The following is a 13,030-nucleotide window of genomic DNA, read 5'->3' as shown; positions in this document are numbered from 1 at the left end:
TAGGGAGGGACAGACAGACAGGAATGGAGATAGATGAGAAGTATCAATCATCAGTTTTTTGTTGCGAGACCTTAGTTGTTCATTGATTGCTTTCTCATATGTTCCTTGACTGCGGGCCTTCAGCAGACCAAGTAACCCCTTGCTCGAGCCAGCGACCTTGGGCTCAAGCTGGTGAGCTTTTGCGCTTAAGCTGGCAACCTCGAGGTCTCGAACCTGGGTCTTCTGCATCCCAGTCCAACGCTCTATCTACTGCGCCACTGCCTGGTCAGGCCAGGTCAACACTTTATTCACTGCGCCACCACAGGTCAGGCTCTTTTTTTTTTTTTGACTGAGAGGAGGGGAGATGAGAGACAGACTTCCACATGCAACCTGACCGGGAGCCACCTTGGCACCCTGTCTGAGGCCAATGCTCAAATCAACTGAGCTATCCTCAGTACCTTAAGCCAATACTTAGACTAACCAAGCCACTGGCTGCAAGAGAAAGAGAGAGAAAGGGGAGAGGGAGCAGAAGAGAAGCCGATAGTCACTTCTCAATGTGTGTCCTGACCAAGGATCGAACCCAGGACATCTACATACTGGGCCAACTCTCCCGAACCAACCTGCCAGGGCATCATTTTTTTTTTAATGTTTATTTTTTATTGTTTTTAGAGAGAAAAGAAGGCAGGGGGAGAGAGAAGGAACAGCAATCTGTTCTTGTATGTACCCTGTGAACCAGCAACTTCTGCTCTTCCAGATGATGCTCTGAGTTATCCGGCCAGGGCACCAATCACTTTTCTTAGAATAGCTGATGTCAAATGATGATAAGAAAAAAGCAATCTGATCAAACACCTTTCCAGAAACAATGAGTGACTTGGGATCATCTTCCCCACATCTGAAACTCACCGGCACTTGCGTCATGCATTTGCCATGCAGTGCTGCCGTGAGTATTTACAAGGGCACACATCAGAACCTGGTGACTTTCATGGAAAACGTCAATGTTGCAGAGTATGCGGAAAAAGCATTCCACAGTGTAGAGAAGGATAATAACCTTTTGGCGGTGGGGACATTCCTGTTACATTTCATCCCTTCCTCAGTGTGAGTTCTCTGTTGCTCCTGCTTTTTATAGTTTCTTTTCCTCCACGATGAACCCAGAGATCTCTTACTATCTCCCTTTTGACCCAGCTATACCACTGTTAGGAATATACCCCAAGAACACCATAGCACTGTTTGAAAAGAAGAAATGCACCCCCATGTTTATGGCAGCATTGTTCACAATAGCAAAGATTTGGAAACAGCCCGTGTCCATCAGAGGACGAGTGGATTAAAAAGCTTTGGTATATATATACTATGGAATACTACTCAGCCATAAGAAATGATGACATAGGATCTTTTACAACAACATGGATGGGCCTTGATAACATTATACTGAGTGAAAGAAGTAAATCAGAAAAAACTAAGAACTATATGATTCCATACATAGGTGGGACATAAAGATGAGACTCAGAGACATGAACAACAGTGTTGGGGTTACAGGGTTGGGGGAGGAGAGGGAGGGGGTTGGGGGAGGGGAGGGGCACAAAGATCATGGCTTTTCAGCATTGGCCATATTCCCCCCTTAATCTATAGACAGACAGCAAATATTTACGTATGGTGTTCCCACTATAAAGACTGCTGTCTTAGGGACAAATGCTGACAAACTATTTCAGCAGTTCCTCCTTCTTCAAAGACTTATATGTAAACATAGAGCTCCATGTTTCATAGGACATACTCAAGCTCACTCCAGGCTTCCTGGTGCTTTAGCACAAGGGAATGCCCCCCCCCTTTTTTTTTTTCTTTTATTTATTTATTTTTTGTATATTTCTGAGGATGGGGATGGGGAGGCAAGCAGACAGACTCCTGCATGCGCCTGACTGGGATCCACCTGGCATGCCTACCGGGGGGAATGCTCTGCCCATCTGGGATGTTGCTCTGTTGCAACCGGAGTCATTCTAGCAACTGGGGCGGAGGCCATGGGGTCATCCTTAGTGCCCAGAGTGGATTTGCTCCGGTGGAGCCTTGGCTGTGGGCGGGAGGAGAGGGACCGGGAGGGGGGAGAGGGGGAGGGGTGGAGAGGTAGATGGGCACTTCTCCTGTGTGCTCTGGCCGGGAATCGAACCCAGGAATCCTGCACACCAGGCCAATGACTCCGACGGGTCTACCATATCATGCTTTTTACTTAAAAAAAAAAAAAATTACATTTCTTTTGAAAGCTGATGAACAGGAGACACCAAATCTACCTTCTTTATTAGATCTAGCTAATAACACTGTTCTGTCTTTTTTCCAAATAGCTCCAGATATATGGAAAAGATTTATATAGGCAGATGGGGATCCTCAAACCCCTCAGCGAGATCTTCTGAGAATGGCTTTTAAGATACCTAGAGGCAGAAAAAGCCCAATAGAGATCAGGGGGAACTACCAGCTTTTAGGATACACCCTTAAAGGCTCCAGCACCCCAAAGGGGTCTCATAGGATGCCATCTGGGTCTTGCTTCAATAGTGGAAAGGAAGGTCATTGAGCTAAAGCCTGCCAGGCTTACACACCTCTGCTGTGAGGAAACAGGGACACTGGAAGGTGGGCTTCCCCCTCGCTCCTCTAAGGGAGGGTTCAGTCTCTTCCAGGCCTGCTCCAGCCACCTATGACCTAACCTTGCCCAGAATGCTGGGGTTTGCCACTGAAGGCTGAAGGTGCCCAGGGCCGTCGACCCCATCTACAACACTGTGGACGAGCCTAGGGTATTTCTTCCAAGAAGCAGGTAAACTGATCTCATTTGCACAAGGGCCACTTAACTATGTTTTGCCTGAATAGTCAGGTTCTTTATTCTTCCCTCAAAGATCTCTGTTGTGGGTGTTGATAGTCCTATTTTCTGCTGCTTTGCTTAATATATAGTGTTTCCTTTATTCCTCCTACCTCAATGCCCCACTCATATTTCAGGCTTGGACCTACTCTTAATTTAGAGCTCTCTTTCCTCCTTTTGCCAACTTGTATTATGAATTTACCTTTGCCACCCAGCTTAGTGTATCCCAAGGTTCTCTTTACCAGGCCACAGTCACAGAGCTCCAGGGAAAAGCAACCTGGTCTCAACTCTCCAGGCAGAGGAGAACAGAAGCTCCATATCCACGCATGCTGCAAATGGCTTTTTCCAGTCTACCTGAATCATTACCAGCTAGAAGCAGCGGTCATTGGGACTTGGACATGAGCTGCAAAGTATAGAATGGTGACAACAATTCCAGTGCCATACGGACTTTTCCTGTGGGGAACTTTCCTGGACTCCTGCTCCCTGTGACAGCTCCTAACAGACTGAACTGTGGTTGGGTTGCATTTTTCAGGGATTTGGCATGGTGAGGGGGCCAACTTGGACTTGGGGAACATGTTAAGGACACTACTCATTTATGGATTCTTGCTGTATTGGCCAAGAGTTTGCTTAAAGGCTTTTAATCACTGTAAAAAAAATAGAGGACTAGATGAAGAAGATGGGGCACATATACACCATGGTATATTATTCAGCTAGGAGAAATGGTGACATTGTATCACTTATAGCGGAATGGTGGAGTCTTGGTAGCATTGTGCGGAGTGAAATAAGCGAATCAGAAAAAAACAGGAACTGCAGGATTCCATACATTAGTGGGACATAAAAGCGAGACTGAGAGGCATGAACAGGAGTGTGGTGGCTATGGGGGGTGGGGGGAGGGAAGGAGGGAGAGGGGGAGGGGAGGGGGAGGGGTACAGAGAGAACTGGATGGAGGGTGGCAGAGGACGATCTCTCTTTGGGTGATGGGTATGCAACATAACTAAATGACAAGATAACCTGGAAATGTTTTCTTTGAATGTATGTACCCTGATTTATTGATGTCACCCTATTAAAATAAAAATTTATTTATATATAAAAAAAAAAAGAGATCTCTTACTATCTCCTCAAGGTATATTTATCTCTGAGATATCTTCATGAAGACTCTGCGAATGTAGCTGGAATGTTTCAATACACAAATAACATTCCTTATGCTCTCAGGGAAATGCTTAGATGTCACAAAAAATGTCTTTTCAAAGTTTGAGAATTTTCAATTTTGCACTATGATTTAACTGAACTATTTAGGAGGATACTAGCATTTTCCAAGCACAGTACTTAGTTCACCACTGGAAAATATTATTTCTGTAGATGAATGCAAGTTGTGCAGTTGAATTTTCTTGCCATTCTGCTTCATGAAGTACCTTGTTTGCTGACATCCTGGTGTGTACCAGCTGGTGACTTTCAACCTGCTCTCAAGCAGCCGTGCTACTGGAGGAGGGCAGTGGGCGTGGGACGCGGGCTGTGCCGTGCCGGACCCCGGGACTGCCACAGAACACATTGTTATACATGTGTGATGAGCTTGATTACTTTTTAAATAAAACTTGTCATTTATACTTTAACAAAGACGTTATGTAAATTATTAAACAAAAATGTTTGTCTTTTACTTTGGGATAATATAAATATATTTGGAAAGGAGACCAGCAGTTTATTTTCTCAGTATTTTTCTGTATACCCCTCTGTTTTTGTTTGGATACTATCTCTTACTGTGAATTTGGCTGCCTTTTTTTTTTTAATTTTAATTTTATTTTTGATTACCCAACTCTTAATTTTATTTTTTTACCTTTTAAATTAATTTTTAAAAATTTATTATGTTAACATGGATCCAAGGGTCTCACTTAGTGTAACACCCTTACCCTCAACAATGTGCTCCCATCACACCCCTTTGCTCCCCTCCCCTGACTCCCCTCCCTTCCCTCTGGGACTTGCTGTCCTGTTATCTGTATCTCTGTTATGTATGTATAATTTCACTAATCCCTTCACCTTCTCTGATCCCATCCTCTTACCCCCCTCCCCTCTGACAGCCGTCCCTCTGCTCCCCATGACCCCGTCTCTGTCTCTGTTCTGTTCCTCAGTTCACCTTGTTCATTAGATTTCACATATAAGTGAGATCATACAATATTTGCCTTTCCCAGCCTGGCTTATTTCATTTAGCATAATAATCTCCAGATCCATTCATGCCATCATAAAAGGTAAAATTTCCTTCATTGTCACGGCTCTGTAGTATTCCATTGTGTCTAAGTACCACAGTCTTTTTATCTACTTGTCCACTGATGGACACTTGGGCTGTTTCCAGATTTTGGCTATTGTAAACAATGCTGCAATAAACATGGGAATGCATACCTTCTTTAGGATCGGTGTTTTGGGATTCTTAAGAGTATATTCCTAAAAGTGGGATGGCAGGGTCAAAAGGCAGTTCCATTTTTAATTTTTTGAGGAAACGCCATATTGTTTTCCACAGTGGCTGCACAAGTTTACATTTCCCCCACAGTGCAGACGGTTTCCTTTTCTCCACACCCTCGCCAGCACTTCTTTGTTGATTTGCTAATGAGAGCCATTTTGACAGGTGTGAGGTGGTATCTCATTGTGGTTTTAATTTGCACTTCTACTGATGTTAAACAGTTTTTCATATACGTACTTAGTGGCCATCTGTATGTTCTCTTTGGAAGAAGTGTCTATTCAGTTCCTTTACCCATTTTTTAATTGGATTGTTTACCTTCCTGGTGTTGAGTTTTAGAAGTTCTTTATATACTTTGGTTATTAACCCCTTACATAATGACCTTACAATATGTTCTCCCATTGTATGGGTTGTCTATTTATTTATTTATTTATTTATTTATTTATTTATTACAGGGATAGAGAGAGAGTCAGAGGGATAGATAGGGACAGATAGGAACGGAGAGAGATGAGAAGCATCAATCATCAGTTTTTCGTTGTGGCATCATAGTTGTTCATTGATTACTTTCTCATATGTGCCTTGACCGAGTAACCCCTTGCTCAAGCCAGCAACCTTGGGTCCAAGCTGGTGAGCTTTTTTTTTTTTCTTTTTGCTCAAGCCAGAAAAGCCTACGCTCAAGCTGGCGACCTCAGGGTCTCGAACCTGGATCCTTCCGCATCCCAGTCCAATGCTCTATTCACTGCACCACTGCCTGCTCAGGCTGTCTTTTTATTTTATTAATGGTATCTTTTGCTGTGCAAAACCTTTGTAGTTTGATATAGTCTCATTTGTTTATTTTGTCCTTTATTTCACTTTCCCATGGGAATATATCGGCAAAAATATTGCTATGAGAGATATCAGAGAGTTAACTGCCTATGTTTTCATCCAAGATTTTTATGGTTTTGCAACTTACATTTAAGTCTTTTATCCATTTTGAGTTTATTTTTGTAAATGGTATAAGTTGGTGGTCTAGTTTCATTTTTGCATGTACCAGACCAGTTTTTCCCAACACTGTTTATTAAAGAGACTATCTTTACTCCATTGAATACTTTTGCCTCTTTTGTCAATATCAATTGACCCTAAAGGCGTGGGTTTATTTCTGGGCTCTCTGTTCTGTTCCATTGATTTGTATGCCTGTTCTTATGCCAGTACCAAGCTGTTTTGATTACACTGGTTTTGTAGTATAACTTGATAGTAGGAAATGTAATACCTCCCACTTTGTTCTTCATTTTCAAGATTGCTGAGGTTATTTGGGTTATTTTTTGGTTCCATATAAACTTTGAATATTTGTTCTAGATCTGTGAAGTATGCCATTAGTATTTTAATAGGAATTGCATTGAATCGATAGGTTGCTTTGGATAGTATAGACATTTTAATGATGTTAATTCTTTCTATCCATCAACATGGTATATGCTTCCACTTGTTTGTATCTTCCTTGATTTTTTTTCCAGTGCCTTATAATTTTCTGAGTACAAGTCTTTTACCTCCTTGGTTAAATTTATTCCTAGGTACTTTATTTTTATTTTGTTATTGTTGCAATAGTGAAGGGGATTGTTTCCTTAATTACTCTTTGTGATAGTTTATTGTCAATGTATAAAAATGCAACTGATTTCTGCCTGACCAAGCAGTGGCACAGTGGATACAGCGTTGAACTGGGATGCAGAGGACCCAGGTTCGAGACCCCGAGGTCGCCAGCTTATGCAAAGGCTTATCTGGTTTGAGCAAAGCTCACCAGCTTGGACCCAAGGTCGCTAGCTCGAGCAAGGGGTTACTTGGTCTGCTGTAGCCCCACGGTCAAGGCACATATGAGAAAGCAATCAATGAACAACTAAGGTGTTGCAACGAAAAACTAATGATTGATGCTTCTCATCTTTCTCCGTTCCTGTCTGTCTGTCCCTATCTATTCCTCTCTCTCTCTAAAAAAAAAAAAAAAAAAAAAAAGTAACTGATTTCTGAATATTGATTTCATATTTTGCCACCTTGCCAAATTTATTTATCAGGTCTAGGAGTTTTTTTACTGAAATTATAGGGTTTTCTATACAGTATCATGTCATCAGCAAATAATGACATTTTTACCACTTCTTTTCCAATTTGGATGCCTTTTATTTCTTCTTGTCTGATTGCTGTGGCTAGAACTCCCAGAATTATATTGAATAAGAGGTGTGAAAGGGGGCACCATTGCCTTGTTCCTGATCTTAAGGGGATTGCTTTTAATTTTTGTCCATTGAGTATGATGTTGGATGTCGGTTTGTTATAGATGGCCTTTATTATGTTGAGGTATATTCCCTGTATTTCCACTTTTCTGAGAGTTTTGATCATAAATGGGTGCTAAATATTATCAAATGCTTTTTCTGCATCTATAGATATGATCATGTGATTTTTATCTTTCATTTTGTTTATTTAATGAATCACATTTATTGATTTGTGAATATTGTACCAGCCTTGCCTCCCTGGAAGTAATCACACTTGATCATGATGTATGATCTTTTTAATGTATTGCTGGATCTGGTTTGCTAATATGTTGTTGAGTATTTTAACATCTATATTCATCAGAGATATTGGCTTATAGTTTTCTTTCTTTGTAGTGTCTTTATGTGGTTTTGGAATGAGGATAATGCTTGCCTCATAAAAGGAGTTTGGAAGTCTTCCCTCCTCTTGAATTTTTTGAAATAACTTGAGAAGGATAGGTGTTAGTTCTTTGAATGTTTGGTAAAATTTGTCTGTGAAGCCGTCCGGTCAAGAACTTTCGTGTGCTGGGAGTTTTTTGATAACTGTTTCAGTTTCATTTGTCTTAATCAGTCTGTTTATGTTTTCTGATTCTTCCAGATTGAGTTTTGAAAGTTTGTATGTTTCTTGGAATTTATGTATTTCACATAGATTTCCAAGTTTTTGGCATATCAATCATTATAGTATTTTCTTACACTCCTTTGTATTTCTGTGGTGTTTTGTGTCATTTGTTACTTCACTTTTTTTTTTTTTTTGTATTTTTCTGAAGCTGGAAACGGGGAGAGACAGTCAGATAGACTCCCGCATGCGCCTGACCAGGATCCACTGGCACGCCCACCAGGGGGCGATGCTCTGCCCCTCCAGGGCGTTGCTCTGTTGCGACCAGAGCCACTCTAGCGCCTGGGGCAGAGGCCAAGGAGCCATCCCCAGCGCCTGGGCCATCCTTGCTCCAATGGAGCCTCGCTGCGGGAGGGGAAGAGAGAGACAAAGAGAAAGGAGAGGGGGAGGGGTGGAGAAGCAGATGGGTGCTTCTCCTGTGTGCCCTGGCTGGGAATCGAACCCAGGACTTCTGCACGCCAGGCCCACGCTCTACCACTGAGCCAACCGGCCAGGGCCTGTTACTTCACTTTTATTTCTAATTTTATTTATTTAGGTCATCTCTCTTTTTATCTGATGAGTCTGGCTAAAGGTGTGTCAATCTTATTTAATTTTTCAAAGAACCAGTTCTTGGTTTCATTAATATTTTGTATTGTTTTTTAGCCTGTATGTCATTCACTCTGATCTTAATTATTTCCTTCCTTCTACCTCCTCTGGGCTTTATTTCTTGTTCTTTTTTTTTAGTTCTTTTAGGTGCAGGCTTAGGTTGTTTATTTGAGCTTTCTCTTGCTTCTTTAGGCATGCCTGTGATGCTATGAACTTTCCTCTCAGGACTGCTTTTGCTGTGTTCTATAGATTTTGGGTTGGTTGTTTCAAGGAAATGTTTGATTTCTTTCCTGATCTCATTGTTAATCCATTTGTTATAAAATAACATGCTATTTAGCGTCCAATTATTTGAATGTTTTTCACTTTTACTATTGTAGTTGAATTCTAGTTTCATGTCACTGTGATCAGAGAAGATACTTTTATAAATAAATTTAAGATTGAAATAATAAGAGGCTTGATATGATTTCGGTCTTAAATTTATTGATACTTGTTTTGTATCCTAACGTGGTCTATCCTAGAAAATATACCATGAGCACTTGAAAAGAATGTATATTCTGCTGCTTTGGGGGAAATGTTCTGAAGATATTAATTAAATTCAGATGATCTAGTATGTCATTTAAGGCTGCTGTTTCTTTGTTAATTTTCTGTCTGGAGGATTTATCCATTGATGTTACTGGAGTATTAAAATCCCCTGCTATTATAGCATTGCTTTCGGTCTTGGCCTTTATGTCCATCAAAAATCTGCTTTATATATATAGGTATATAAATGTTTACAATGGTTATATCCTCCTGTAGGATTGCTCCTTTTATCATTATGTAGTGACCTTCTTTGTCCCTTACTATAGCCTTTGTTTTAACATTATTTTGTCAGATACAAGTATTGCTACCTCAGATTTTTTTTCATTTCCATTTGCATGAAATACCTGTTTCCATCCATTCACTTTCAGTCTGTGTGTATCTTTTGTTCTGAGGTGGGTCTCTTGTAGACAGCATATATATGGGCCCTGTTTTCTTATTCATGCAGCTACCCTGTCTTTTGATTGGAGCATTTAATGCATTTACATTTAAGGTTATATTGATATGTACCTACTTATTGCCATTTTATTCTTTAATGCTACAATCCTCTTTCTTTTGATTTTTTTTTTTCCTTTGCTGTTTCTACAGCAGGCCTCTTAACAATTCTTGCAATACTGGTTTCGTTGTAATGAATTCCTTGAGTCTTTTATTTTGTCTGGGATGCTTTTTATTTCTCCTTCAATTTTAAATGATAGCCTTGCTAGAGACCAGAGACCCTGGTCTCTGGGAGAAAGACTGAGAGAGTCTTCCCCTGGGGCTGACTGTGCCCCGCCAGAAAGTGGCTGAGCCCCTCAACCGAACACAACTATGCACTCTGCGGGACCCACACTTTAATGTCCGTGCTGCAAGACTCTCTCCCTTTCCCCTGTGGAGCCTAGCCCAGCAGAACAGGATATCCAGCACCTGGTCTGGTTGACTCTGACACTTCTCCCTGTCCAATGCGCACAAGTCACTGTGCTGGTGTTGACCGCAAAGAGTGGAACTCGCCTCAGCTGGGCCCGGTGTCCGATGAGCCCTCTCTTAGGACACGCTGCTAGCAAGGGTTGTTAGGTCCTGAACTGATGCTCTCCGCAGCTGGCTAGTGGATATGCTGGCTCTGTACCTCCCTGGAGAGAACCTGGCACAGACCATTGGGAACACTGCCCGTGACTGGCCCTCAACAACCTTCTTGGAGCTACAAGCAATCCAGAGTTTGTGGCTGCCTTTGCCGGGCCCAGGTGCACATGGAAATACCAAGCTGCACACCTAGGCTGGCTTTTACCCACTCTGGGCCTGAGGGAAGGTCTGCAAAAGGCCAAGGTTCCCTGAGTCCTTCCTCCTGCAACCTCTGTCTGCTGGCTGCTTGTTGGGCTCAGCCACTGAAAAAATCCTCAGAGCCTGCCAAAATTCAAGAATTAGCCTGACCAGGCGGTGGCGCAGTGGATAGAGCGTAGGACTGGGATTCAGAGGACCCAGGTTTGAGACCCCGAGGTCGCCAGCTTGAGCGCGGGCTCATCTGGTTTGAGCAAAAGCCCACCAGCTTGAACCCAAGGTCGCTGGCTCCAGCAAGGGGTTACTTGGTCTGCTGAAGGCCCGCGGTCAAGGCACATATGAGAAAGCAATCAATGAACAACTAGGGTGTTGCAACACTCAATGAAAAACTAATGATTGATGCTTCTCATCTCTCTCCATTCCTGTCTGTCTGTTCCTGTCTATCCCTCTCTCTGACTCACTCTCTGTCTCTGTAAAAAATAAATAAATAAAAATTAAAAAAAAAAAAAGAAGTAGGAAGGTGGTGGGTGTGGCTCTGCGCCTCAGCCCCAGGTGTTGATCCGTACAGATTTTTTCACAGACCTCAGTAGGGTGTGGCCTCTGAGATCCAGAGATGTGGTCTTCCTGCAGTTCTGACAGTTTCTACTGAGTCTCCTGTGAGGCAGCAGCACCAGTCATAGACTTGGGAGAGTGTGGGGGAAAGCTCTGGCCTCAACACCAGAAAACTGAGTCTCTGATGAGCCCTGTGCTTCCTGGCTTCACAGAACAACCCCATCTCTATGGGCTGGGGTAAGAGAGACTCCCAGGAGTGGAGCTGTTGCTTTCCCCCAGGCTGATGCATCTCAGAGGGGACTGCTCCACCCAAGAAAGATGGCAACTGCAGTATTGGAGAATGACTCAGCACTGAGGTTCTGGTGGTTGTTCTCCACTGTGTCTCTCCCTGGGCACCAACTTCATACTCTCCTTATGCAGTTCTAGTCCTCTCAGCTCTCCCCCACTGGAGCACTGGGTAAGTGGCTGTGAACGAGGTTTTCTGTGCTGTCCCTTTAAAATGGAGCCTTTGTCTTCTAGAGCTCCATCTCTTACTTGTATACAGACTTTGGCTCTTTTGCTGACAAATGCTGTGTAAGCACCTCTTGTAGACTCTGGTGCTCTAGACTGGGGCATCATTCCTGTGGTTTAGGACACTCCCCTCTCAAGGTGACACTCCCTGCAGTGAGAGTCCCTCTGGACTGTTCGCTGCCACTCTCTCAAGGCAGCAGAGAAGCCCTTTCTGTGTCTCTGCCCTTCCTATCAGTCTTGGTGTGACCAAAGTTTGTTTTTCAAGATGATTGTTCTTAAAATACGTTGTAATCCAATTTGGTCCTGGGAGCTGGCAGTTGAAATGTCTGCCTACTCTGTCACCATCTTGGAATCTCCCATTTTTAATTCTTTTAATTTGAATAGTGTTGAACCTCTATTTGCTGTAGTTGAAGTGAAGTGTCCCAGTAATGTGTGCGAACTGGAGGGAACCCAGTCCCCTCTTACATCTTTGCTGTAGCTAACACTTCGAGAGTGGAGGTTGGTGTGAAGGTCATGGCAAATCAAGAGTTTGCTGTATTGGCCTGACCTGTGGTGGCGCAGTGGATAAAGTGTCGACCTGGAAATGCCGAGGTTGCCAGTTCAAAACCCTGGGCTTGCCTGGTTAAGGCACATATGGGAGTTGATGCTTCAGTTCCTCCCTCGTTCTCTCTCTTCTCTCTCTCTCTGTCTCTCTCTCTCCTCTCTAAAAATGAATAAATAAAAAAAAAATTAAAAAAAAGAGTTTGCTGTACTGGAAAAGGGAGAAAGACTCAACACTTGAAAAAAGTTGCATACATGTCCTGAGGAATCATTTTGTGCACTATAGGAAAGACAGCACTGATGTAAACTACAATTTAAGAAATAATGTGTCCTTATACAGAAAACATTTAGGGGAAGATCTGATGCCTTACAGGTGGATTTAGGCAGCTAGATTAGAAAGAAATGAAGTTGTATTAGAAAAATATTTCTTTGTATTGCCCAACTAGATATAAAGTTAAATTTTTTAAATTTATTTATTAAATTTAATGCAGTGACATTGATAAATCAGGGTACATATGTTGAAAGAAAACATCTCTAGATTATTTTGACATTTGATTGTGCTGTGTACCCCTCCCCCAAAGTTAAATTGTCTTCTATCACCTTCTATTTGGTTTTCTTGTGCCCCTCCCCTCCCCCAACCCCTCTCTCCTTCTTCGCCCCATCCCCCCTCCCCCCTGTTGCCATCACATTCTTGTTCATGTCTCTGAGTCTCATTTTTATGTACCTTCTAGGTATGGATTCATATAGTTCTTAGTTTTTTTCTCATTTACTTATTTCACTCCGTATAATGTTGTCAAGGTCAATCCATGTTATTGTAAATGATCCGATGTAATCATTTCTTATGGCTGACCAGTATTCCATAGTATATATGTACC

The sequence above is a fragment of the Saccopteryx bilineata genome, chromosome 3, assembly GCF_036850765.1.
Source record: "Saccopteryx bilineata isolate mSacBil1 chromosome 3, mSacBil1_pri_phased_curated, whole genome shotgun sequence".
NCBI classification, from domain to species: Eukaryota; Metazoa; Chordata; class Mammalia; order Chiroptera; family Emballonuridae; genus Saccopteryx; species Saccopteryx bilineata.
The sequence above is the reverse complement of the archived record's forward strand: the minus strand, read 5'-3'. Positions refer to the sequence as shown.